This window comes from Phyllostomus hastatus, unplaced genomic scaffold, assembly GCF_019186645.2.
Source record: "Phyllostomus hastatus isolate PE091 unplaced genomic scaffold, TTU_PhHast_1.1 phas_contig_159, whole genome shotgun sequence".
Lineage (NCBI taxonomy): Eukaryota > Metazoa > Chordata > Mammalia > Chiroptera > Phyllostomidae > Phyllostomus > Phyllostomus hastatus.
In genome coordinates this window covers 33,013,356-33,037,559 of record NW_025333640.1, presented here as the reverse complement: position 1 = coordinate 33,037,559, position 24,204 = coordinate 33,013,356, and the positions used below count along the sequence as shown (strand labels likewise).

The 24,204-nt window shown below is 38.3% G+C and overlaps 1 non-coding gene across 1 annotated transcript; it reads left to right on the top strand.

Moving 5' to 3' along the window:
- The first annotated feature begins 9,633 nt into the window (after window positions 1-9,633).
- Window positions 9,634-9,756, top strand: LOC123814247. The gene has a single exon (XR_006784870.1). It is a non-coding gene; the product is annotated as a small nucleolar RNA SNORA28 (small nucleolar RNA).
- Window positions 9,757-24,204: the final 14,448 nt, after the last annotated feature.

Here is a 24,204-nt window from a genome sequence, read left to right as displayed (position 1 = left end):
TTTAAATTTGCTTATGCAAATATTTTCAGACAATCTCTTCTACCTTCCTCCCTTTTATTGCAATTACTGACTAATACTCATTAACACTCATAGAGCACCATACATGCCATGAAATTCTGTTTAATCTTTGCATTCCTTTAACCATTAAGAAATCTACAGTGTCTCAAAGCAGTGACAACTACACAGCTCTTTAAATATAAAATGTTTATATATCTGAGGGTTGGTCTGCTTAATAGATACATCCACAGAACAACCATTTTAAGAATAATCATAAATGCTCAACTAATAGTTAAAAATAATATGTTTCAAATCTTCAGAAAAGTGTTGCACGGAGAACAGTATATCCCAAACACAATTTTATAAAAGGCAAAAGAAAATACCTTTCCAAAAATCAATAGACAATACAAAGATACAGAGATAAAGCTAATGAAATGATGTGATTATTACTTATAAATATCTACAACTAAGTATTTCAGGAATTGAGTGACCAGATGAAAAATTGGGACGGAATAACTGGAAACTGTTAAAATGAATACAATGTAAATCACACAATTAAAAAGAGTATCTAAAACTAATAGTGTAATTGATGGATTTAATAGCAGATTATACCCAGCTGGGAGAGAAAGAATTAGCAAAACAGATGGAAGAATATATCTATACTGGAGTTTAGAAAAACAAAACAAAATAACTGAATAATACAAAGTATTTTTAAAAGTATAATATTTATGCAGTTAGGTTCCCCCCAAAATAGGAGGAGAAATTGGGGTGGAGAGAGAGAGAGAGAGAGAGAGCAAGAAGGAGAAAACTTTGATTTGATGTTCCACTTACTTAAGTGTTCACTGTAGGTTCTTGTATGTGCCCTGGCCAAGGATCGAACTTGCAGCCTCCAGTGGTCAGACCAGTGCTCCAACCAACTGAGCTACACCGCAGGGCCTTCTATTCATTTCCTAGTGATTTAAAAATGAATATTTAAAAATATCGTACAGAAGGAATGAATAAAGGAAAAAGATATTTTTGTAAGTGCTAAAAGATATCTTCATTGGGACTCATTCTTAGATTACTATTACTTTGAATTTTTAAATCAATCTATCATAAAACTACTTATTATAGTTATGATCCTAATACTTGGCTACATATGATTTTTTTCTTTTACTTAACAAACTTTTTTTCCCACAATCATTAAACCCAGATCCCATATGTAAACGCTGCCTGAGCATTTATCACTCCTGTTAGGATTTTGTTCATCTCATCTTGGCCTATTTCTAAACATCCATAAACCCTGATTATACTCTAATTAACAATTTGGAAACATAACACACAAATGCAAAATTAATAAGTAAAATTTCCCTTTGTTTATTGGCACACTTTGTTATTGCTGTATTTTTTATGTTTTAGATGCTAATTATGATAACATGGAAAAAGTAACAAAGTAAAATTTTAATATATCCATTGAGTTCATTAGATGCTTCTACCAATAAAATGAAAAGTTCTAAAATTTATAACAGGCCTGATATATGGTATAAAATTACTGAAATGTTTCCAGGGAAATATTTTTTTACCTTTAGTGAAAGCTTTATTAAACTACCAATGAAAATATTGCTTATTAAAATTTTATGAGACCAAAGATTAATCTGCATTGTTTCTGAATCATAAATAAATGGTTATGACAGATGCATTCCCAGATGTTTTCATCTACAGATGAATTTTGTTGCTAATGCAGAGCCGCCTTTCTCTCCAAGTGCCCTATCAAAAAGCGTCTCTGTTTTTATTTTGTTATTATAGAAAAGCAATGCTTATTTTTGATGTTTTAAAAATTTATGACATGAGTTTAGAATACCTTTTGAAGAAAAAATTATGTGGATTTAACAATGTATTTATGCCTTTGTTTTATCAAATAAATTGACTAGAGATTTAGATTCATTTTGTTTTTTAGCGATCATGTCAAAAAGTGTCTAATGTGCCTTTGAGATAAAGAGATATCTGATATAAATATGGACTTTTTTATATTTTTGTTTCATTTATTACATTTTTGGCGTCTGCTTAAGAAACATGTTTGAGAGTTTCATGTCAAATTATGAGGAAAAGCAATATTGGACTTTAAAACGAAAGCATTTGGTATTTTACTCAGAGCAAAATATCTTTCGAGATTTCAATTGTGGCTCTGATTCCTATTAGATCTATTTCACCTGAGAAGGCGAAACTTATGCTGACTGAAACACAAACTTTTTCTTTGTGTTTCTATGTCTGTATATTATGGCCTCTTGTAATGTGCTAATGAAATGGCTTTACATTCTTAACCATTTTTTTTTTGTATTGTGTTGTATGGATACAGTAGCTCTGTCTAGAAGAGAAGAGAAAATCAATAGTGTTACTTGGTACATAGGGGTATCTAAACACAGATGCAATGGGTTCCCTGGGACAGGGAGACAGAGGCAGAGAGGTAGAGAAGGAGAGAGGGAGAGGGAGAGAGAGTCGGGAGATGGGGGAGGAGGGATGGCGAGGCACAGAGATTTATAATATACAACATATACATTGCTAGGTTTGTAAAGGGACCTAAATTACATTTTTTATTTTTGCCACAATTAAGCTGAAACGTTACAGCATATAATGGTTCTGCTACGTTATATGTGGGCTTGTTATTTTTAATTATACGAAAAGTATAAAATTAAGTATTACTTCAAATACTATTTTAAAAGGAAATTGTATGCTTAAACTTGAATCTCGTTTGTTAGGAGCTATAGTTTTGAGTTATCTTATGAAACAATTCAAATCAGAGAACAGCATTGCCCAGAGGAATGAAAATCAGCTCACTAATTATTTAGCAGAGTTGAATGAATCAGTTTCCAAAAGGATTACTGCCCAAAAGCCTGCCCTGGGGTTGAGACAGGTGTTGTTTCATCGGAAGTCAGCGTGGCTGCGATTTCAGGAGGAATTCAAAAAGACAACCCTGGGAAAGCAAATCCCACGCCTGTGCCGTGAGAAGCGTGACTCCCAAGCTCGATTGCACACATTCTCCCTCCTGTCATTTCCTGGCCTTCTTTCTGGCTCGGAGAGATCCCTTACCAATTGCAAAGCAGCTGGCGTGATTTTTCTCCTGAAAATGGCAGTGGCACCTTGTTGCCACTCTCAGGCACACAGGTGTTTGAAGAATTCCGAGATATTGCTTCATAGAAGCCAAATTTCAGGTAGAATCACCCATAAAGGTTTAACTCTGAGGCCACAAAATTGCCTACTAATCTTCTTTCTAAAGCTTTGTGGCTCCAGGCTGTACTTAGGAACTTTCCCCTGTAAAGTGAGTCACCATGAAGTCCCTGTGCCACTGTGTGGGAGGCCGTTTTGGTTGGAGTCAGACTGGCATAAAGACTGCAGTGACCATTACGTCTGCGTCTAACACCTGCAAGTTCTTTATTCCTTGAACAGTTCCCATGACTTCGAATACTTGGCTTAGTGCGTAGGAATAGGGAAGCAGTCTATTGCTCATGATGCTAGTGATCACAAATGGCCCATCAGTCTTGACAGCAGATGCTTTGTTTTTTATTCCATTTACTGGGGAGGCATTGGTCAATACAATGAAATAGGTTTCGAGTGGACAATTCTTTGATACATGGTCTGTATATTGCATTGTGTGCCCACCACCTGAAGTCACATCTTCTTCTGTCACTGCATATTTGACCCCCTTTTACCCTTTACTACCCCTCTACCCCGCGCTACTCCCTTTGGTCACCCCCATACTGTATTGTGTGCTGATGAGCTTTTGTTCTTCTTGTTTGTTCGTTTGTCACTTTCAGTTTTATATCTCACACACGAGTGAGATCACACGATTCTTAGCTTTTTCTGACTTATTTTGCTTCCCATGGTATTCTGAAGATCCATGCATGTTGTCACACATAGCAATATTTCATCCTTCCTTATGGCTGAGTAGTATTCCACTGTATATACATACCACTCCCTCTTTAGCCACGTGGGATACCTGCTGAAGGGCGCTTCCGTTGCGTCTGTGTCCTGGCCACCATAAATGATGATGCAGGTACTTTTTCTTGCCATTTGCTATGGGCATGAGGCTACAGAAACTTGGCTTTGAAAGATAAAAAGCAAAAAAAAAAAATACTGGTGGTGAGGACCACTTCCTTACTGACCCTGCAGAGAAACCAGTCTATATGAAAGTTGACATACAGTTATATTGGAGTTACATTGTTCTGCTTAGCAGAACAATGAATCTGGGAATTGTCTTGGGCATAACTTTGCTTCCCCCAGACTCAGCATTTTTCTTGATGCTTATAAATAATTCTGACCACATGGAAGGTGTGCCCAATGTTTATCCATGAACGCCCCGGCTTCTGAACTATTCAGGAGTTTTACCTAATTCCAGACAGGCAAAGTATTATTGCAGTTTAGCAGTAGACACTAGTTATTACAATTTTTTAATATATGCACTTTAATGTATACAAGTATCTGGCTGCTGTATCAACTCATGAGCTAAGCTATTGACATGGTTCTTGTAGAAAATATTCCATTTGGGGACAAAGTCAGGTGTAAGAAAGCAGGGCCCATGGATGATATTAGTTCTTAGATTGTTCACCACATAGATGCCTTTGGAGGAGTTAGAAATTGGCAAGGAATACAGGCAGCAAAGGCAGAAGCTGAGAAAGGAGGCGTAGCCTACCTTTATACGCACCATGCCGAGAGATCAAATTTATCTTAGTTTTTCCTTTAATTTATAAAATACAGTTTTTTTTCAATGAAAACCTGGTATTATCTCCTTCATATGCAGAAATAATACTAGGGTGAAAAATTCTAAGTCAAAATGTGCAATAAAAATGTGGGAGCTGGTCTCATTCCAAAATGCACAAGAATAGACTTATACACCGAAACTCTAACAGCCCAGATATTGTTCAGATTTTATTTATTTATTTTTAGAGAGAGGGGAAGGGAGGGAGAAAGAGAGGGAAAGAAACATCAATGTGTGGTTGCCTCTTGTGTGCCCCCCGCTGGGGACCTGGCCTGCAACCGAGTTCTGTGCCCTGACCGGGAATAGAACAGGTGACCCTTTGGATTCATGGGCCGGCCCTCAATCCACCGAGCGACACCAACCAAGGCTTTTTTTTTTCTTTTTTAAGTTATTGGCAAACCTTAACTAATCGATTATAGTAGTTGGCTGCAGTTTAGTGCTTCCATAGAGTCTCACATACTTTTAGCGAGTTTTGATCTGACCTTTAGAAGAGCCGAATTGGACTTCGCATTAAAGCGATTCAGGCCAGCACTGCTGTCTCCGCGCAGCTGGCGTGAGCAGCTGGGCGCACTTAGCAGGCATTCTAGGTAGACGCCCGGGCCCAAACGACGGTAGGCCTTGATGTACTTTTGTGGCTCCTATACTGACTTGGGACTTGTTAGTGAAACCCTGTATGGGAGATTATAGGGCAAATTCTGGTCTCATGTTCACAACTTTTTAAAGCATCCTACTGAAATTAGAATTCTAGGGTCACTGCAGCTGAAAATTGGCCCTGAGGATGGGGGTGCAAATCATGTCTACATGTATGCCTCTGCTGTGTCTAAAATAAAAATAACTTTGGTTACTTTGAAATTGGGGGATATCTTGTTAGAGATTGAAAGAAAAAAATTTAAAAAACACAGGAATAATGTGAGGCCTGGCAAACAGTGGGGAATACTGCTGCAGAGAACAATGAAATGAGCAAGTGTATCATCCTAGGTTTTGTGAAACATCATACTAAGTGATGCTGTGCATTGCAACCTCGGTCTTACAGGAGAATAAATCCATCAACTGCACCTCCAGCAACCTCCCTTTCTTTTGCTCTTCCTAAAATATTTACTGTGTCTAATAGGACAAGTAGATGAAACTGTACAACATACACCATATGGATTTTTAAATATAAATTAATTCTATTTTAACAAATTTAAGAGGAAAATTTCCATAAGCATAGACATTGAGCTAGGCTGTGAAAAACTTCTATAGGCAGATATTATTACATGGATTATGTGTATTTTAGGAGAACTCTCTAAGCATATTTATTTTTAATTAAAAACACATAATGTCTTCATTAAGCAAACAGCAAATAATTTATCGTGTTTGGGGGAAGGCTACACCACATTTTTCGTACATGTTTTTCTCAGTAAAAAGGAGTTGAAATGTACCTTGGCCCAAAATTGCCTACATAATGACAATATAAATAATGTGTTCTGCATCATAATCAAATACAGTCAGGTTTTATTCGATAACCCAGACAACTAATTATATGCCATGCTAGATAAATCAGTGTAAATATAACGGAAGCTGAAAACAGCTGGGTGGATATCCAGGGACTTTGAAGTTGCCGTTTTGTTAGCTTTATGAGAACAGCCGTTGTCCATGTGAAAAGCAAAGGGGCCTTAAGAACTGCCTCAGTGAAAACAGCCATCTGTAAAATACGGGCAGCCTATAAGCAAAGGAATGGCATCGTGTTTTCCTACAAAGAGTATTTGAGTTGCCAGAATGTAGAAATATTGTTATTATAGGTAGTTAGCTAATTATTAATACAAATGCAAGCATAGGAAATGGGCCATTAATTTTAATAAACCAGGGAGCTTGCTCAGACCGGAAGCTACAGCTTCCCACCCCAGGGTATTACATCGTTGCTCTGCCAAGGGGATGGACACTCCTCTGTCCCCCTCCCACCCCACCCTCCAGTACTGAATTGTTGGGGAACACAGGGAGGGACGAACTTACCATAGAGGCCTATCAGTCTAACTAGGAGGTGCGAACCTATCAGAAGACTGCAAAAACTTGGGAAGTTGGTTGGTTCTTTGTTTCCCAAGCTAATACAACCCCAAGGAAACAAAGAAGCTCTCTCTGTTGTTGAGGGCACTCGCTCCTTGCACTCACGTGTGCCCTCTCCATAGCCACGTGGCCTTAGCAGCTGCAGGGCCTACAGCTGCAGACCCCACCACTGCAGCAGCTGGGACTGAGCTAAGCTACCTGCGCGGGGACTGGGACTGCTTAGCAGCTGCCCGTGGGCTCCAAAGGACTACACTTTAACGGGCAGCAGAAACTCTGGACATTGGCTTTTGTTTTCGCCTTGCTGAGGAAATGGTTGTGCTTTTCCCGAGGCAAGATGGAGGGACATGGGATGCTGGAAACCCAGCAGGCCTCTTCCACGCAAATAAGCCATTTGACACACCACAGTCTCCCATGCGTGGGTCCCCGGGATACTTTCCTCATGGTCCTGTGGAAGAGCCTCATGTCCACAGGCAACAATAGGATGCTCTAAAGGGATGGCAAAGCAAAAGCAGAGGGCACAGTCCTCTATCCTCAAGTACAAGAAACGGCAATCGGCTCATAGAGAGCTTATTCATAAATGAATGAGTTTGTATGATTCAATCCATGAAGTAAAATTCAAAATACAGTTTTTCTATTACATGATGTAAAATTGGATGCAAATTCTTATAAAATCAGCAAAACTACTGAGATAAAATATCTCTAATAAAAAAGACACAGAATTAAGGTGCCAAAATGTATACACAGTTTCATTCCTTTTGTTCCAAAGTGTGGGAAATATAGTTAGAAAAATAAACAAGATACTACTAACAATGTAAAAATGGACCTCAGGAGAATGTTTTTATTTCATAAATTTTTGAACTTGATACTATATTACCTATGAAAGAAAAGCTACTGATATTTAATTTTCAAGAAATATTGAAATCATTGAAACTTCTAGTAAGTTATTATATTATATAAAAAAACATGTTTGGCAGAGCCTTGTATTTGGCCAGGAAAGCATAAACATAAATTTGATGCAATTCCAGGGTACGTATCAGAGTAGTCCATTAGGTCTATTCCTGCTGAGAAGTGAAATCCTAATAAAAAATCAACTTATGGTTCTTAAAAATAATCCTAAATATATACAGTCCTTAAAATTTATTTAAAAATGCATATTCATGTTTTCAGTACTACCTACCTGGGAAGTAGAAATGCTAAGCATTCTAATTGCTATTTGTAACTGTCAGTATTATGGATAAGCTTAACACGTAAAGGACTACATCAACAAAACAAAGCGGAGAAAAGAAACTGCAATTACAATTCCGATTTTTGGGGAGAAGCAAAGAAGATGCCACAAGAGCTTGAAAACATTGTGTCTACCATTGTGTAGCCCCCCATTCTTATTACTATCCCTGCATCTCTATTTCTATTATTATTAAATTTGAGTCTCTATCGACATCAATTCATGCAGCTTTATATTGATTTACACTGACTTTCATCTTTACCTGAGTTTATATATGAGTGGGGAATGGTTTCAAGGGTAACAAAACTAGCATGCATCTGTTCTTGTATAATTCTTATGTTATATAAATTATCATGTAATAAACTCATTTCAACCCAAAAATTAAATATCAAAAGTTTTCAAGCTCAAAGTTTAAAATTATAACAGAAAGTAAAGCACACAAACATATGGAGACAGAATATTTTACTATCAGATTTATTCTGTATTTTTTGAATGATTGTTCCCTCTGACCATTACTTATTTTATAGCATACCAGCTGCTTAGATTTTTTTCAAAATGTTCTAACCAAGGATAACACACTGGATTACTTTGAAGTTAATGAAGGTTAAGGTTTGGCGTTCCTCTCTTACAATATGTTTATATGGCTATTCTTTGGGGGTAAAATATGCAAAAGTAAGTTAATTTTAATAACAAATGAGTAAGATGGTTTTCTTTTTTTCACTTTACTTCCTTTCCATTATACCCTCCCTCATCTGGTATCACTGTATTAGCTGTTGGCTTTTGGGTATTAAGGGAACGTTGTGTACACGTTTCTGGTATGGAATTTGGGGGATATATTTCTATTGTTCACACAGTTACTAAGGTGTCACCGTAATACCCACACACTTATGTACAGTGACAATAGAAACATGTTAACATGCAAACAAGCTTTGGCCATCCCGGGGACTACTGCCCCCCCCCCATACACAGCCTCCTAAACACCCCAAGCTGGAGAAAAATCTCATCAATTTTTCTGCTATCTTGCCATCTAAAGACACAAAGCTTATACAGAAAAAAGTGTTACATTATTTCTGGATGCAGTATTTGACTGCTTTTAAAAATTTAAAACATGTTTATGTTCTCGTTCCAATTAAATAGTACTTCCAAACTTGATTTTAATGTGTAATTCTGAAATTGCCCCTTCAGTTTGCCTAAACTTCAGGCTTGATAAACACAGATTCTGTCCCTAACTCTAATCCTAAATCTGCATCACCACCCTTCAGCTTGTCAGGAATCCCGGTTTCCCCACTTGTGGAATAGGACAATGAAATTACAGTCCCCAGGAATACCTCTGGTTTGCATTTCAAATATGACTTAAGCCCAGTTAAGTCTAATTGGAGGCTAATATACCCACAAGAATTTACGTAGCCTACTGGGAATGCATTCTGATCTAAAATGTCTACACCATTTTAAGCATGGAGTAGAGAAGCAATTTACATTTATTTCCCTGGGTTCTCTCTCTTTCTCATTTAAACAATCCATTATCCAGATCAAGGCAGTAGTGTGCAAGTATAATGGGATTATTCATTATGTTTATGGATTATAGCAATTAAAATTAAAAAGAAAAGTAAATATTACCTTTAAAATATGCATTCGTTGCAGACAACACTCCGGCAGATGATTAAAACTCTCTGACACAGTCTGAGCTTGTTGTAGCGAGAAAGTCTAACCTATTCGGTGCTCTGTCCTCTATGAGACAAGCCATTATATAGACTTAGAGAGTGTTCCAGCAAAAATATTAAAATGAAATAAAACATAGATCCTGCAATGTAGTCAATAGAATCCAACTGAAATCTCTAATTTTATGATTTGATTATTTTCAAATTAATTATTCAGGATGAAAGAATAATCTCATAATACATTTTATGTCTTTAGCCACAACCTCTAAAAAGAACAATTAACATTCATTATCGCTCTACTTCTTTTTAAAAACAAGTCCTCAAAAGTGAACATATAAATTTGAAGATCTTTTCAAAACATCATCTTTTCCCTTTCCTGATGAATTTCTGTGTCAAACAGAGTGTGCCTTTCCATTCCACTCCCCCCCACCCCACAATCTGATTTAAATTTCCAGAGAGAACATTCTTGTGACTTTTCACACTGGCTGGGGACTTGTCCCCAAAGCAGGGTCTCTTTCTCTCCAGGGAAATCTCAGGGAACTTTTTTCTAATAAGAAACTCCGTGAATTCAGTTTCCTCTGTGAGAGAAAAGTGGTATGGTGGACTCCAGGGAAATACCAATTCTGATTTTTTTTCTTTTTCTTTAAAAAGAAATCTATTCCTTCAAGGAAGTTTCCAAATGCAAGTATTGCTATTAATAAATAAATGGCACAAAATGAAAGAAATTCCAGGAAGATAGAGAGAGTTTGAACATCCAGGGGACGAGTGAGTGTTCTGATCTATCTGGACTTGATCTATAAAGTAGTCACAGATTATACTTGATTTTACCATATTTGGTCTGTGTAGATTCAGCCTCAATTTAAATGTGGACTACCCAGTGAATTTTCATCCCCTCTAGAAGCTACAGTGTACCCAGGAATTTATATAACTCTCACTGAAAATGTATGTTAAGATGTATCATAAGAGATGACTAAAATTTGAGCCATTAAACTTTACTGTGGGTCAATGTTACAGATGAGTTTTAGATAGGCTGAAAAAAATTGTCTGATAAGGTATTCTATAAAGAGATTAATTACTTAACCAGTAATGATGACATTATTTAAACTGATTTTTAATTTTTATTGAAATATTTTATATATTTGACATGAATTTAATTATTTAAAAATACATTAGGCTGCTATACACCTTTTAAAACTTTTAAAAATATAGCCCTGGCTGGTGTGGCTCAGTGTGGCTCAGTGGACTGAGTGCTGGTCTGCACTCAGATTGCTGGTTCGATTCCTAGTCAGGGTGCATGCCTAGGTTGTGAGCCAGGTCCCCAGTAGGGGGCGCATGAGAGGCAACCACACATTGCTGTTCCCCTCCCTTCCCTGCCCCCTGCCCCTGACAGTAACCAGAGGGGATGGGAGATGGAGAATACTGAGGAAAGAAGGGGGAGGGTTGTTAGGGAACATGTATAGAGGACCTATGTACAAGGCCAAAGGGGAGGGAGGGAGGTCGGGGAGGAGGGGCAGGGGAGAGTGGTGGGGGAAAAATGGAGACAGCTGTGCCTGAACAACAATAACATTTAAAAAAAGAAAGGGAAAAAAGACATACATACATATACATACATACATATATCTTTAAAAAATTTAAAAATATAAAATGTAGCAAAAGAAAAATATGTAAATGATGTACCTTTCATCCAAAAAGAAAGCTGATGCTGGGAGTAAAAATATCCTATCCAAAGTCCTCCCAACGTAGAATAACAGAAGACCCTAAGTAATTAGGTGCCATTTCCCTTTGTTCCAATCCCCAGGTATGGTAAATAGAACAATGCCTCATGGAAAAAGTCACATGGGAAGGCAGTGATTACACACAGTGGTGCGAATCACAGCATCTGCAGTGGGGTGCAGGATCAAGTGCCCCATCTCTCTCTGAGCAGAGAAGGAAGAGCTTTCTCCCTACCAAAGGGGCCAGGCTGCAGAGTACATTACTGCTCATCCTGCAGCGCTGTTGTGTATTCATTGTATTTAATTTTAGCACTTCCTTTTCTCCCATAGCCATTGGATGTTCTTAGAAGATGATCATCGGGTTATTAATAGTAGTGGCTATGCCTCCTCTGCATAGAGTGGTCTATGATTTCCAAAGTGCTTTCTATTTATGTTACTGTTTTTAATCGTTACAACGATCTTGTGAATTTGGGAAAAAAGCAGTTTCTGGTCCAATTTTATCAGCCATAATAAGAAACAGTTTCAGCCTCATGTTCAATATAGCCATTCAATCAAATAGTCCAAATATTGAAAAGACTGCTTTATCTTTTCATTTTTAAAATATACTTTCTATTGTTTTAGTTATAAATCAAAATATGCTGTTTTAAATCCCTGCATAATGACATGCACTGAAAATTTTCTATTCATGTCTAGTACAAGTGCAACAAAAACAACCAGACAAATTAGAGTTCCAAGAAATATAAATGCAATGAATAAATTAATGCCGGCATTGATAGATGAAGGGGAAAGCAAAGGAATTTCATTGTGCAGCTTGACTGAACAACTTTGTTTGCAACAATATATGTAAGATGGGAATTGTTGTTTGGAATGGACCAGGGAATTAAAAAGAATAATGAAATTGATTCCTCAGGATTGTTGGCCATTTAATTTTAAATCTGCGGAGGTGAGCCTCAGATATTACTGTTCGTGTCAGCTCCATCTCATAAAGAAACACGAGAAAAGCAGGTGTGCTAGCACTGTGAAATGGTGCCCCTTTACCTTCCCAGGAATACCGTTTAGGATACAATAGCTGCGTGAAGTCCAAATTGTGTGTTAACATGCAGATGGGCAATTCATCCTTGAAACACAACGTAGGCTACTTTCCAATGGAAATCTATGAAGGGGATTTACTTTCTTCTAAAGAACGAGCAAATGTGATGTTGCATTTTATTGCAGCTTTAAAAGTAATGCAGCTACGGAAGGGGGAAACTGTAGATAAATTCTTGGCACATGTTGGTGACTTTCATGAAATTGTATGGTTTTTATCCAGAATGTTAATACTGAAAAAGGAAACCTGAATTTATTTTTCCATTTTCTTTATCCCAAGGCATTTTGTGGTATCATAATACCTTCTCCACTGTGCTCTCCAAAAACTTACTAGATATGAGAACTGGGGTATGCCTTTAATTTAAGACCATATTATTTCCCTGGGGAAATTTTAGAAATGTGGTGTGGGCCGTTAGAAATAGATGGGGAAAAAACTTGGATGAAAGGAAACTTATAGAGGAGAAAAACAGATAATCTCTTACATCTTTGCTTTTTTGATTCTTATAATTCAACAATAACCTTGTTTATATTCATTCTCGGAATGAAATAATGCTATTTGACCTCATATTAGGTAGAAAGTTCAGATTAAAAAAAAATCTCTACTTGAAATTTTGTTTCACTTTTAATTTCATTGAATCATTCAAGGGCACAGTTTCTGAATTAATAGCAGGAGGTTCAAAAATGTCACAATTATCTTTTATTTGCTACTTTAGTAAATAAATCAGTCAACATTAATTGTCAACTCTTTTGGGTTAAGAGATTTGTATATAAAAAGAATGTGAGTTTTTCCCTATAACACTATCTCAATTTTAAAATATTTCCAGAAAATTACAGTTATAACTCTTCAAAGCTTGTTATTTTTTTCCTTGGCCTCCAATGAATTATTATTTTTTACTCCTATTGTAAGTCAAATATGCCATTAATTATCTTTACTTCTTTACTCCTATTACTAAAGGTATTATCTAATGTACTACTTAATGAGATGTTCTATGTAATACAGCCAGAATTTCTTAAATGCTTCCTATTTGTCATGCTTTCCTCTAAGCAATTTGAATAAATCGACTTGTATAAATTTGCATAGCAACCCAGTGATGTAAGCTCTCTCTGCTTCTCCAGTTAGATTTAAGGAAATTGACACAGAAAGAAGTTTCAACAACCTTGCTCCAGGTCACCCAGAAACAGAATTTGACCCCAAACAAACTTTTTAGAGGCCTTGTTCTAAACCACAGCCCTACTGTCTAATCCCACAAGTGACAAACTACACTTTTACACTCTTCACTGAAATGCTTTAGCTACAAATATTGTGCTTTGTACCACGGGTTCAAACATTGCAGTTTGTGTCAAAGGTTCTGTATGGACGGAGCAGTATTTTGATCACTTTAAATCTATTTCTTTTGCTTTATAGGTTTTGCCCTCTGATTTCAGTGGGACAAGAATTTTATCTTGCATTATTTACCTCTGAATTCTTTTTGGTGTTTTATGTTTCTGTCACCGTTTACTTCTTACTTTCCCCCCATGTATTTTAAAAGCTGTGGAGCGAAAGACAGGGGCAGGCATCTGGCAGCTTGGAGAGTAGGATCGCATGCGCGGATGATCGTGCCTTCTCTGCCGCACACACTCGCCTAATCCATGCCCTCGGCTAGGCTACTTCAGTATTCTTGATCCTGTGTCCAAGCAACTATGCAACTTAACTGTAAATATAGACAATTAATCTAGTTCTTATGGAGAATGGGGTTCTGAGCATTTTAGGGAAAGGATTGACCACGGTTTTCGTGTCTCGTCTGTCTGTCCGTGAGAATGCCGTGACCCTGCAGACATCCTGGGCACTCTTAGGGGAGTCCTCGCAAATATGCTCACAGGGAACCTTGGCCACATGCCTGTTTCTCTGTGCACCTGAGTCTCTTGGTCAAAGCTTCATTGTCCTCTGAGACATGGCACCAAGGAGGAGCTCTGAAATCTGCATATGTATTAGGGACCAGGCTTAATTGGTTCATCCTAATTTGGACATGTCCTCTAAGTGATGAACTTCTCCCTGGCATCACTAATTCTGTCTGCTTTCTGGCCCTACAGACCTATGTACCTTCTCTCCAGCATCAGCCAGGAAGCTTTCCTGCCAGCACTACACACACACCTTTGGTACCGAATACTGCGTGGCATTAAGCAAATGAGAGCTTGTCTTTCTAGAACCTAATGTGGTACTTAGCATACATCAGGTGTTCAATAACTTTTTCATCGCTGAAGGATGCCTCAATGAATCTGTAAGGATATTTGGGAAAAACATAAGATATTTGACAAAATGTAAATTGTTTAACATTTGATATATAAAAGGGCATATGTGTCATATTTCTTCAATGAAAAAGTTCATATATAATTGCTCTAAAATTACTTTTCAATTATATGTGAATCCTTTAAAAGGAAATCTAAGTGATGAAAGTAGATTGATTTTGGTATACCAAAATTCCTGGCTTTTGGGAAAACCTATGATGTGCTGGAGCTTATGAAGATTAATATACATCATTTTTTTGAAAGGGGTCACCACTGATTAATATAGTAAGTGTGTGCATCTTTAGCAGATATCAGAAATAAATCTTGCTGTGCCCAAACCCCTGCAACATTTGTAGTTTTAACCGGAATGGGATGGGTGTCTTGACTCTAAGAGTCAAAATGGTCCTCAGACTTCAGAGATCCATGTATCTGACATGTGCCAGATGTGTAGCACAAGTTAAGAAAACACATCTTTGGAACTTATTTCACTTAAATGGTCGGGAATGACTGCACCCCCTGTCATGAGATAAACATGTAAACACTAGAATGTTGACGTGGAAAATTAATAGTGTTCACGATGATCTGACCTGAGTTACTGCTTCCTCTTCATTAAGGAATCAATAAAATGTATCCAGACAGGCCTCAGGAACTTTTAGTTACCGAATCCGATCTGGACCCTTTGCATGAATTTCAAACCAATGTGGTCCTACACTGTTTGATTGGCTTGCCACCTTCCCGCTCAGGGACACACCTATTTACATTTCATATTCCCGCCTGCACAGCTTTGGCAGTTAACTACAACCAGAACTACCATAATCAACCTCATTAAAGCTAATGGTTTAATCTGAATGGACTCCCTTCAAAACAGTAGCTCATTATGCTATTGGAGGTGAGCACAGTGTTACTTTATACCCAGTATCACAGGAGTGGCCCTGGCATCTGCCCACTGAAATTTCTACACATCATGAAGATAGCATGAAATGTAAAGTTGTCCCTAAACTGTCCACTTCCACAAACAATACTAATGACACAGGTATATGAATATAGACAGGAGCTGGCTCATCCTTTCTTCCCAGTATTGTTAAAATCAAATATCAGAAAAGCCATCTCAATATCTAAAATTTTCATGGGGAGCTAGTAGGCTTTAAGAAAGACAGATACTATTATTATTTTTGGAATAGTCAAAAACCTTAACATAATGGATTTTTGAGACCAAAATAATCATTCCTTAACTTACTTAAAATAAAGGCCAAATAATAATAATGCATAATGTCACATGTAAAGTACTATATCACATGTTAGACTTCATAGTTGCCACTAAATTCATAAAGTTCTCTGATAAACGTATTTGATCAACAGACACAGTAGTTTTATTAATATTTCATTGCAGTCCAGCAGCAAGTAGCATTTTAAAATGGCAAAATAAAATATCCATTATGCGGGTTCTATTTAGAATTGTTGATCTTAGATCACTCTACTGTATTCATAGCGGTAAAAAACCATAATGACAAGAAAAGACAAATTTTCTCTTTGATGAGGAATGTTAATTGTTATTGGAAGCCAAAATGTCTGAGTTGTCCCGAAAACATCCTCCCTCTCGAGCGTCCCTGTGAGCATCTCTCATGCCCCTTGCCGCTTGAGCTATCTTCTCCCTCCTCTGCTGCTGCTGTGTGACAACAATCTCAATGAGACAGAAGGGGATAATGACCCTCATTACCGCCACCGCCGCAGGTGCTGCCAAGACGGGCCCTAACCCGGGACTCCTGTGAGCTGGCCTGACTCCTGCGCGCCGTGTTCGCCCTGGGCTTCCGTTCTCCCACTGATGTAGGTTCTCATTTTCTCCTTGGATCCACATCCTGCTCTGCCTTGGAAAACCGTACTTCTTGTTGCTCACTGAGCACTTCATCAGAAAGCCTGCTCGCTCAGAAAGGCGGAGAAACGGGGTCGTTTCTGTCTGAGGTCGGTCTAATCGGTGCTGGTGTTCTTCCCAGAGAGCTTCCAGGAGCGAGCCCTCTGCATTCCCTACGGAAAGGTGTTCATCTGCGAAAGGAGATGGCAGTGCCTGTTTTGCCCACGAATGCTAGAGGGATAACAGGCCTTCAAATGAATCTTGATGTGATTCGCTCCAACAACTTTCACTGAGATTTAGTTTCTCAGCGCACCAGTATCACTTCTGTGCATCATTTTCAATGTGAGAAATACAGTTTCTTCGGACACTCAAGATGTCGAAGGAGCAGGGTGAGTGCTGGGCTCCGGCAGGGGCACGCCGCAGAGCTTCTGCTGTGGGTCGAGACCGGTGCACGAGCGGTGTCTCATCATTGCAGGCGCACAGCTCGCCTAAGTGCACGGTGGCGTTTGGTTCAGTCCTGCCAGTGGACTCCGGTTGCTAAGTTACGGGAACTTCCAGGTCCGAAGGTTGAACTGAGACTTCAGTCAATGTTGGCTGCTGAGCCTGAACAGGCTCTGGGTGTGGAAGTGTCGTCACCTGGGGGTGCTTTGCAGAAGCTGCAGTCTGATGCAGGGCTGGAGGATGTCCAGCCTCCTGGGTAGGTTCTGGAGTCATGGTGAGGCCCAGGTCCAAAGGCTGATCTTGTTCTGGAGCTGGAAGCGTCAGCGTTATGGACTGGAGGTGGTACTCCAGCCTCCTTAGGTGGCTCTGGAGGTAGAGCTGGTTCTCCTACTGGGGTGGAGATGAGGCTATTTTCTCAGGGGGCTCTGGGGGAACCTCTTGGTGGGTTGGAGGTTTGCCCTCCTCCGTGGACTCTGGTGGAGGAGCTGAGACCTTCTGCTCAGTTGCAGATAATTCAGCAGCCTTAGGGGGCTCTGGAATCATCAAAGCCCCTAGATCCACACATTTAACATTAATATTAGGTGATGCTGAATGCTGAGCTTCACCTGGACCCAGGGGTAAGTCTGTCACCACATGGTATACTGAAGGTGGAGGTACATCCATGAAGAGCATTTTGGAGACTGAGCTGGACCCTTTTACTGGACTGGACAAGGTTCTATACCTGGAAGAGTCACTTAAAACAGGGTTGAGATCTCCTGCTGGATTGAAGAAGATTCACCATTTTTAGGGGGTGGCTTGGATACTGATCTGGAACCCCTTGGTGAACTGACAAAGTTTTCAACATCTCAGGGGACACTGTTTCTCCACCCCAAGAAGGGGAAAATGCGACGTCCTTCGGAGTGTGGGGAAGCGGAGCTGAAGCCCCCTGCTGGGGTGAGGGCGTTCTCCCTCCCCAGGGGCTTCTGGTGGCTGCACTGAAGTCTCCCGGTGGTTTGCAGAACCTTTAACTTCCCCAGGGCGCTCTGGACTTGGAGCTGCGGCCCCTGCTGTGTTAAAAAAGATCTGCCTCGTTAAAAGAGGCTCTGGAGGCTGAGCTGAGGCTTCCTTCTGGGCTGGAAAAGGTTCAGCTTCTCCACAGGGCTGAGCTGGGGCCTCTTGAGGCATCGGAGAGGGTCCCGCCCCCACGGGGGACTCTGCAGAGCACACGCCTCCTTTTGGGGTGAGGAAGGCTCAGCCTCTTCAGAGGTATTTGAGGGCTCAAGTGGGAGTTTTGCTGACCTGCAGGCCAGGGCTTGGTTGCCCAGGGAGGGAGTGGAGGTCAGCAACAGGGATGGTGCAGGGCCGACCCCCACGCCCGAGGCTGAGCTGCCTGGACCGGCGGCCACAAGAGCTGCCTCGGGAAGAGTGGTTGGGAAGACCGAAGATCATCGTGCGGACAGCTTTCACTTTTAGGTGTGAGGAAGAAATTGATTTTCACTCGCCCCAGACATTCCGTACATGTTTAACACTTTATGAAGCGAAAGGTGAGTCAGTAAGTTAGCCATTCTGTCAGGATTCCAAAACAAAGTTCACTAAAGGCTAGCATTATGTAATATTGAGGTCAGAAAATTATAATTTATATGCAGATGAACAGATTGTGTTCTTCAATAACAAGAAAAACTAACTGAAATTTGCATGTAGATGTTTGGTAATATTTATTATGTGTATATATTCACACATATGTTTTACTTCTATATATTCTCAGTAGCGTTATTTTTACAAATGGCATTGCAATATTCCTCAATTTTTGTAATAAACCTTAACCAAAAGTGTTAGGAGATGCTACTGCTGTTAACACAGTAGCATTATGTATAAGGAAGTTCTGAATTCCCAACAGAACCAATGCGGATTTATATCTTTGCTGATTCATAATCCCTAAAATGGCTGGCATAACGTTTATTCATGCTGAGATACACTACGACACGCACCTCACAAGAACGGCAATGCTGATGAGCCGGCTGCAAGGACAGGGCGGCAGGAGCAGGTGGGGTTTCACTGGCATTCTCAGCAGATCCCCGCTCTGGTCCTTCTGCGCATCTGTTCTTAATGATCCTGCGCCCCATATTGTGCAGGAGAAAATGTGCGTCCATAGGGGGTATGTGACTTACCTAGAGTTATAAAATCAGTAGCAGTCATTTTTATCAGTAGCAGGATAAGCATTTTAAATGTTATTGTTGCTTCTGATTTATGGAACTAAAAGCTGCAAATGACGGTGCCCGCAGCTCCAGCTTCAGCGAGTGTGCGCATGTGCGTGTAAGCAGCGGAGAGGCCGAGCATATTTGTGTGTGAATAACAGTGGAGAGGCTGTCTGGGCAGGAGGCTGACATGGGCAAAACCTGGGAAAGCAGGTATTTTAAACTGGTTAGACGAGGCTCACCCCATTTGGGAGGACATTTGGCTTTACTGAATGTTCACCAGTTTCAATGTCCTCATCCAAAAACACTCTCGCGGAAATAAGCAGAATCACGTTTGACCAAATATTCGTGCACACCATTCCTTGCCTGGCCAAGCGACACATAGAAAGAACCATCACCACTGACCAGGGTGATCTTGTTGCTGTACGAAATACTCTCCAACCTTTATTAGAGAATACCAAGTAGAAGGAGAATGTGTCAGCAATGTTTATTTAAATAACAAGTTACATTTTACATCCAAACTTTTTTAATATGTGGTGCAAGCCACATATTAAACTTCATAACTTCAGTTATTAAACTAATAACTTCACTGCAGTGTCATTTATTGATGTGCGATGATTTGGGGTTGAGCTGTATAGTAATTTATTATGCATTGCTTTTAAAATTTCTCCTTTTCATTATAATGTTACACTAATTTTTTAAATGCACACATACTCAAGTACATATGCACTTTAGATTATTTGCTAATTAATGTTCATCATAGTGAAAGGGATTTTATGTATTGTAAAAAGAAGGCATTTAGTCTGTTAGGATTAAGAGCTAATTGAGATATTGTTACACTGGACTTACAAACTTTAAGAAGTGTGTCTAGATGATCTTTTCCAGCTGGCCCAGTTAAGCATCCCAAAGTCATGGATACTAATGAAATTTCATAGACTTATGGTCTAAAAGAAATCTTCAACTCAAATATTTATTACATTTTTCCACAATTTTTTTTGAATTCACTATTCATTGTTTATGTTATTCAACATTGGACTCTATGGCTAACCTGTTTTGCAGAGACTAGCCCTACCATAGGTTTATAAGTGTTGTAGCCTTTGGCTGTTTGTTTCAGGCTTGGGGAGGGGGGAACCTACTATCTATGCATAACATCAACAATATGAGTATTATACGCTGGGGTCCCCGTGTGCGTGGCAGCCATTGGATAGACACTCACTAAGCATGCTCTGTCTCCCTGGCTAACTGTGAAAATTTCATGCTTTGCATGTAGATCGAGTTATGCGATTGGTCCTTGCCATAGAACATGAGCGGAAGTGAGGTGCCTCATTTCTGAGCCCAGGTATTTAGGGTGGGTATTCTTCCTTCCCCTTCTCTTCCCGTGAATGGGAAACTTAAAGGTTCCATGTTAAAGATGTTGAAATACCACAGGGTGGAAGGAACTAAGGCTTCTGAATGGATGTATGGAGCAGAAATCCCTTCCCCTGCCATCTCCCCTACCAAAATCATTACACTATGATGTGAAGGAGCCATAACATTTACGACATCAAGTCAGTGACAATTTCACATGTCTTTTATGGTAGGTAGCTTATCCTGACTAATTAATACATCATGCAAGCATTTTCACACTGCCTGGCATCAAGTAACTACTTAATAAATGATAGCTGTTGTTGGTACCTTTTATGTCAGATGATAAAATATATTCTCTGTATTAAATATTCCTACAGATAAAAGGATGCTTTGTACCATAGAGGCTACTTTGTTTGATTTTTACAGAGTAATTACATTTCAAATAAATATAATTTTATGCAACAATATCTTGATATGTAAGTATATCCAAATTACTTATATAATATCTGAGATTCACCTAATGTGAATATCTCTGGCATTTCTTTGTTCTCCATTATTTTAAGTTTAAAAGAAAGTTATATATCTCTTCTGATGGTAGTTAGTTTAATCCATTTCAGTAGTCACTATGCTATATTTCTTAATTTAAAACCAGAACTATTTGTTTTTACTTCTGATATTCTTTCATTCATTCAACACATTTCTAGTGGGTTATTGCCATATGCTGAGCACAGTGCTGGATTTCTTTCCATGATTGATGCCATTCACTGTGTACCCCAGAATAACCCTAACTTCCTTTGTTGGGTGAACTTATAATGGTATACTGTTGACCTTGAACACTGCGGGAATTAGAGGCACCAACCCCTGTGGAGCTGAAAATCTGCACAGAAACTTTAAATCCTTCAAAACTTAATGACTAATAGCTCACTGTGGACTGAAAGCCTTACAAATAACACCAAAGCGGATCAATACTTTGTGTATGTTATATGTATGATATGTTATATTCTTTCCTATCGCTAATAAGGTTAGCAACAGAAAAGAAAATTATAAACAGAGAATGCATTTCTAGTATTTGTTAAAAAAAAATCTGCATAAGCAGACCTAGGCAGTTCAAAGCCGTCCTGTTCAGTGGTCAACAGTATTTTTCCCCCCACACATAAGAAGGCAATGGCCCAAGGTCCTCCATACAGGTAGTTTATATATTATCATCTAAACAATTTACTTTTTTATTTTGTTATTTTTCTTTTGATTTGAAATTTGTGGGTGATGTTGACTATTTTGCAATCTGGGTGATTGTGTGATTTAAAGAGTAGGGTAGGAAAGCGTAGAGAATGAAAAGCAAGCATTCTCCAGCTCAGAGCGCATCGGAAAACAGGAATCACCCAACTGGGCCTTGAGTGCCATGCCGAATCAGGTCCCACTTCCTTTGTACCGACTCCTTTTTGAGATTCCCTCATCTACCCACATGTAAATAATATTGGTGTTCTATTTTTTATCATTTGTTAAGGAGATAGTAGCAAAAATAGAAATCACTAATGATTGGAAGCAAATGTGATCTTCTTTGTAAAAAAGTAGATAAATTAATGAACAGGTAAATAAGATTTGGGGGCGGTCCTATAACAGTCATTAAAACAACAGATACCACACAACTGAGAGAGGAAAATAATTCTAAGTGTGCTGTAATGTTTTAAGGTAAGGCATACACATTTGTATCTGAAAGTTTTAAGAATATATGATCTTGCTTGAATTTTCTAATTCTTTCCAGGGTCTAAGTGGGCTAGAATTATTCATCTTTTCAATGCCATTGACAAAAAAAATCTTCATTACTGAAATATTCATCATCATTAAACATAGCATACTTTCTTTAGTGTGATAGAGTTTGAATATCTGAATAGATGGCTGATTATAATAAGAATGATTAATGTAGCATCCAGTTAAAAGAATTTAAGAGCATATTTTACTAATGGCAAGAGACAGTTTTTAAAAATACATGCAAAGAACAGATATGCATAACCCAAGGACACAGGTAACAGAGTGGTGATGGTGAGTGGGAAGGAGGGTGGGGGCTGGGTGGAGGTGGACAAAGGGGGGAAATGTGAAGATATCTGTAATAGTGTCAGTAATAAAAATAAACAGAAGGCATGCTATTTACTTCATTACATCAAATCTTACTACAGATGCAGGGCTTATTTCCCATTGTGAAAATGGTTTATAGTTCACTTATATTGTATGATTCTATAAAAGTAAATTAAAATGTCCTTAGTAATCTGGGAATTGACTATTAAACATAATAAATGATCTATATATGTCAGATTGAAGAAGTCTTAATTGAATAGTAAACTTTATAGGTATTTAGGGCTATTTTATACGCTTTTTCTTTGCTATTATGAAAAATTTCATAAGCAAAAAAAATGAGAAGCCCCTTTCTTAGAACTAGGCACAGGAATAAAAAAAATAAGTACTATAATTAGAATGACTTTAGAAATTGTGACATCATCATCATGTAAAACCTTAAAAAGTAGTCATAGTTTTCATATTCACATCTAATACGAGAATACATTTATACATTATAAGAGCCAAAATCTTAAAAAAATATGTTCAAGCTATTTAATGACTTGATTAAGAGGTTGTAGATATCATTCCATGTAATGTAGGGATGAGGACTATGTAATAATCTTCTTTGGTTTACAGAGTCATTGGCACAATGACTATTAAATGGGCTCTCTGCGCCTATTATGGTAACAGCCACAAACCAGTCATCATTCTGGATAAACCCATGCTCACTTTGAGAAATGGCCAACAGAGATGTTAAATCTGATAATTTTTACAGGTTTAATTGCTTCCATAGTGGATGATAAACTTCCAACTGCAAAGATATTTAGAATTAAAGTTACAAAAGTTTAAGTGAATCATACCCATAGTTTTGATATTTTGAAAATAATTGGTCTTTAATATATTTGTAGCATTAAACAAAATTCAACCTATTAGATTTTTTAAAAACTTATTGTTTTTCAAATACGGTTGTCTGCATTTTTAAAAATCTTATAATTTCAATTACAAATAAGTAACTAATTTTAACTCAAAATAAATATTTTTCATACCTGATTTAGACCTGAATTCTAAGTTAAAAACTCATTAAATGTTTATACAATTTTAAAACATACCAGAGGATTACAAGTATATATATTGAGGTGTTGAAAATTATACATGGTTTGATGTGGGCAACAAGTCTGTGAGTAAATAACAGAATCTAAATTTATAACATCCACGAGTGTTCCTTGATGTCAGTTTACATGAATTCTTGTTTTGGTCTTATAACTTATTGATAATTTGATTTGTCCCATTGTTAATTAAAGGGATATATACACTTTGGATATAACAGCTTATAGTATTCATATCAAATAAAGAGAAATTCATCAAAGCACTTGATGGGAGTTGTTCCATCCTGAATATAATGGTCTAAAAATCAGCATTTCTGTTTCATATTAACAAAAAAATAAAAAAGAGAAACAAATTTCAGAACCAGCTAAAACATAGACCCCTCCACACTTTTCAACAAAGAAGACCGTGGCTGCCAAAAGTCATGAAGATGGATCACGGAACCTGCACGAGGAAGTCGAGCTCAGATACAGAACAAACCTACACAGATCACTCAACCATGGGAGGGCCAGTGCAATTGTA